Below are 5574 nucleotides of genomic sequence, written 5' to 3'. Positions count from 1 at the left end.
AGCCTTATTCCTCCCTTCTCTCCAAGTACCACAGGGAGCTCCAGGCTGAGTCTGAGGCACAGGTCTCCAGCACTGGTCCCTGCTCCTCTACCTTTCCTCCTCCCTTGCTCACCCAACTCACCTACCTTCAGATGCTCTGGTGCACGGATCACTCAGAGGTGTTTGCGTGTTAGCTGGGTGTTTTCTATTGGATTGCAGCTGTTCAATTTGTTGTAATTTCAAAGGGAGAGATCAAGGGAATCCCTCACACTGCCACACTTCTGATGTCATTCCTCATTCTTCTTTTATGGATGAGTAATATTCCATTGTGTATATGTATCAACTTTTCTTTATCCATTCATCCATTGATGGACATCCAGGTTGCTTCCGTATCTCAGCTATTGTAAATAATACTGCAATCAACATGTAAATTTACATGTCTCTTTTAAGTAGTATTTTGGGTTTGTTTGGATAAATACCCAGAAGTGGGATTACTGGATTCTTCTTTGTTTCTTGTTACAGCTTTTGTTTTAAAGTCTATTTTGTCTGGTATAAGTATTGCTACCCCAACTTTCTGTTTGTTTGTTTCCCTTTTCATGAATTATCTTTTTCCATTCCTTTATTTTCATTCTGTGTGTCTTTCGATCTGAAGTAAGTCTTTCGTAGGCAGCATATGTAAGGGTCTTGTTTACTTATCCATTCAGCCACCCTGTCTTTTGATTGGAGCATTTAATCCATTTACATTTAAAGCAATTGTTGACAGATATGTAGTTATTGCCATTTTAATATTCACATTTTTGATCTTTTTTCTTCTGCTTCTTAAAGAAGTCCCTCTAACATTTCCTGTAAAAATGGTTTGGAGTGATGAACTCCTTTAACTTTTTCTTGTCTGGGAAGCCACTGCAAGTTCTTTAAGTTGGCTCCTATGTCCCTTTAATCTACCTCCATCATTGTATTTTTTTTTCAGCACCTCCTTATATTCTCCCATTACAAGATGCTGCAAACCCATCTTGCATATTCCCTATTCCAGTCATAGAATAAACCACCTTCCTGTGGATTCTGCTTCCTTTTATTGCAGAATGGTATTAGAAACCTCGATGTAGGCAATTGGTGTGCTCATTGCTACTGGAGAATTTTCGCTTCTAGCTGTCTCAGTTGAGAGACAAAGTAAATATAAGTGTTTATGTTAACCTGTGTATATACCTATATTCATAAATATATATGTCACCATCTGTGTGTAAATTAAGCTAAACATGAGTCCATATTGATGTCTCAAGCTCTAATCCATTACCACAAAGGACCTCTAATTTACTCTCTTTGCTTATCTGAAACCATCTACTCCAACAGTGAGAATTCTGGCTCCCAGCTCCCACCATCCATATAAATAATTGGCCAATTAGACTATATATGTATGGTGGTTTCAGAATTGTTAACCCTTATCCCTGTGGGAAATAGCTCTAAGCTCATGATTTGTATACTTTCTACTCATTAAGGAGGGAGAGAAAGAATTAAGGGACATGAAAAAATGCAATGTATGAATCTAGTTTGGATACATTACAAGCAAAGAAATATTTGGGACAATTGCAGAAATCTGACTATGAAATGAGTATTAGATGATACACAGGATTGTTGGTTTGTCTAGTTGATAAGAATTATGTTTATAAAAAGTCCTTATTTTTCAGGGTCTCCACCTTTGGATATGTAGGAGTGAGCTGACTTGATGTCTGGGATTTGGGCCAAAGAGCTCCAGTCAAAAAGTAAAATAAATAAATAAATAGATAAATAAATAAATAGATAGATAGATAGATAGATAGATAGATAAATAAAATTTAGAAAAAAGAAAGCAGGAAGGGTGGGAGGGAGGAAGAAAAACAAGAAAAGAATGAATGGAGCAGATAAGACATAATATCATTGACCCTGGGTGATAGGCACTCAGAGGTTATTGTACTTTTCTCTACTGTTGAGTATGTTTGAATATTTTCAAAATTAAACATGTAATGAGGGCATCATATCATAAAACAGAGCAATGAGTTACAAATCTAAATGAGAAATGATGATGAGGTTATCAAGATCTGAAGATGGAACCAGTCATCAGAGTTTAGGGACATTATATTGGCTCCCTCTGCCTGTTCCAGCATGGTATGGCTCTGCTGCCAGCTCTCTTTTTAATAAGAAAAACTCTTTAAAATCTTATCAGGGAAACATATGAAAATTCTTTTCATCTGGAAGGCGTTGAACACATGCAGGCTGAATTGTATCCCCACTGAAGGGGAACTGACTTTCATTATGTGAGCACAAGGGACCAAGTCAGAGGGAGGGTAGCAGTCAAGCAGATGTGATGTGCAGACTACCTGGGGGAGAAGTGCAGTCAAGCCTGGAGGAGTTGAAGGTGAGGTGGTGAGCAAGGCTTCTTGGGACCTGACAGTGGGCTTGAGCCATTGAGGGACATGGAAAGGCTCTGTCCCTCAATTTGATAGGGACAGTGCTGTCCAGAGGCACAGGAAAGCCTGCCTCAAAAATTGTGTCAATATTGTTAGAGGAACCCTGGGACAGAAACACAGTGTAGGCTACAGTAAAGACGAAAACCAAGTGAGGATGGCCTCTGAGCTGCCATGAATAATTCACATCTTTAATATGTGGACTCTAAAACATGAACCATCCAATGAACACGCTGAACTTTGAAGATGCCAGCTCAAGAGGACATTGGGAAGCTGTAAGGAAATGACCCCTGGGTCGTACTGAGTGACCTGGCCCATGGTGAACTCTCAACTAACATTAACGTGGATTTTAAAGACACTGCTGGTATTGTTTCCCCCAGAAAATACCTAATCTTAAAAGCATCCTGGCACCACCACTTTAGGGAAATGTTCTTATGTCTCTCCCTAAACCATACATTTCTAGCTCCAGAGGCAGGATCTGCAGGTGTTGGGTGTCCCAGGCCAGAGACTCAGTAGCCAGAGGGTCATCACAATTAGACATGAGATTTCTGGCAAGTCTGCCCATTGACATCCCGGACCTAAGCCCCTTTGGGGTAGTCACGACCTTGTCCGAGATCTGCTGCATATCTCCTTGGCCCTGTTTGAGGCTGTGGAATCCTGCATGCACAGCCCAGCATGCCTCAAGGAGCTCTTGGTTAAAGTGACCTTGCCCTCCAGTGAAGACACAGGGTTAGTAATAGAACCACTACACATCACCAGAGAGGTCTCTGCTGTGTAATGCAGCCAGTCTGCTTAAGACAGGCACTGTCTTCCTGCCCTCTGCAGCTGTGCTGTACCACAGGCCAATAGCCTTGCCCATTCCAGGGCAACCGTGCCTTTCCTTTTTCTTATCCCAGGAGAAGGGCCTCTGGACATGTACGCCTGCACATGCTACCTGCCTCAGGTCAGGTCAGAAACCTGGGTGTGGTTCCTTTCTGCTTTGGTCCTCTCTGCCTCTTCAATTTCCTTCCCCTGGATCCAGTCCTTCCTCTCTTCCTCCATTTTGAGTCCATGTCCAGAGCTGTCCCACTAGTCCCCATAACACTACCATTCATTTGAACGATGACTCCCTGTGGGCCTCCCTGCCTCCCCCACAGACTGCCCACTCCCTTGTTCAACCAGTAGGCAGAGAGGACTTTAAAAACAAGCCAGATGGGTATGTTTTCCTGCTAGAGTCCTCCAAGGCAGATTTTTGAGGCAGAGAGGGAGAGGAGATTGGGATCCTGGGCACCTGCAGTCAGTATAGTGTGGTGAAGGAGTCACACTAGGGCTTGGGAGCAAAGCATGAGGGGGTATTGAATAGTTGAGGCCCCTGGAATCAGGGGACCGGGGTGAGGGTGGGAGTCCCTGGCTATGCTGGAAGACCCTCAAAGGGAGAGAGCATGCTCCTCTCCTAACCACCTGCCTCCGGGGATCCAGCAATCCCTCTCTATCCCTTACACAAGTGGCAGGTCCTGATCAGGAGAGGAGTGATGTAGGTTCCCAGAGAAGGTGAATCTAACCATGTAAATGTGGATTTATTATAGGTAACTGTCTCACAGGGTTATGGAGACTTATGATGCTTTGAGTAAAACCATATAAAGTTAGCCTAGTTGTACTTTTTTTCTACTTAAAACCAGTCATCCTATGGCTTGAGATGTCACTTGATAATGCCACACAAACACCCAATAACTACACACCTACTAGAATGCCCAAAATCTGGTACAGTGACAATACCAAATACTGGTAAGGATGTGGAGTAACAGGAACTCACATTCACTGCTGGTGGGAATGCAAAAAGTTACAGCCATTTTGGATGACAGTTTGGCAATTCCTTAAAAATTGGAGCATAATCTTACCATATCATCTGGCAGTCGTATGGGTATTGCCCAAAGGAATTGAAACTATTTCCGCATAAAAACCTGCACACAGGTATTTATAGTAGCTTACTAATAATGGCCAAAACAGATGCCACCTAGATGTCCCTTACTAAGTGAATAGTGAATAAACTGCTGGAATCCAGAGTTTTTAATATTATTTAGTGCTAAAAAAAAATGAGCTATCAAGCCATGAAAAAAACAGAAGAGCCTTAAATGCATATTACTATGTGAACAGAGGCAATCTGAAGAGTTTATGTACTGTATGATTCAAACTATATAATATTTTGTAAAGGCAAAATTATGGAGACAGTACAAAGATCAATGGTTGTCAAAAGCTGAAGGGGGAGAAATGAATAAGCAGACCACAGAGGAGGATGTTTAGGACAGTGAAAATACTCTGTATGATACTATAATGATAGATAAATGCCATTATATCATTGTCCAAACCCATGGAATGCACAAAACCAAGCGTGCACTAGTATGTAAACAATGGACGTTGGGTGATAATGTATCAATGTAGACTCATCAACTATTACAAATGTACTAGTCTGGTGGAGGTGTTGATAATAGGGGAGGCTGTGCATGCGTGGTGGTAGGGGCTTGCTGGGAAATCACCATACCTTCCTCTTTATTTTTCTGTGCAGTCATTTGAACGATGACTCCCTGTGGGGCTCCCTGCCTCCCCTACAGGCTGCCCACTCCCTTGTTCAAAAAGTGCTCTAATAAATGAAGTCTTTAAATAAACACTCAATATGAACAACAAAATTGAAACAAACAAAGAAAAACAAAACAGAGAAAACCCTGGGGGAGACTGAAGACTGGTGAGCTGGTATTTGTGTTTGGGATAGGATGTGGGAGCTGGTAGTTGGGAGGGGCAGTAGGCTGCATGGTGCAGATCACAGGATGGTAGGAGGGAAGATTTTAAACTCCTGTCCCTACTTCACTACACAAATCTGAAGCTCTCAGACCACACATGCCAGGAGCACTGGGACAATACCAAGACAGCAGAAACGATGGGAAAATTGATGCAGACTCCAGAGTCTGTGCTAACAAGCACATGAAACCATCTTAGTGGGTGAGAACTGGCCTTTCAAAAATTATTACCTTAATGGAATATGAAGAATAGAAGTAGAATAGCAAGTATTCTTTCATTAAATAACTTACACAGTATATCAGGTATAAATATACATGACAAACATGCATGCATACATACATGCATACAGGCATGTTTATTACATGGTATTCATAAAGTATTGTTG

Source organism: Pteropus alecto, unplaced genomic scaffold, assembly GCF_000325575.1.
Source record: "Pteropus alecto unplaced genomic scaffold, ASM32557v1 scaffold275, whole genome shotgun sequence".
NCBI classification, from domain to species: Eukaryota; Metazoa; Chordata; class Mammalia; order Chiroptera; family Pteropodidae; genus Pteropus; species Pteropus alecto.
Note: the sequence above shows the minus strand (reverse complement) of the source record.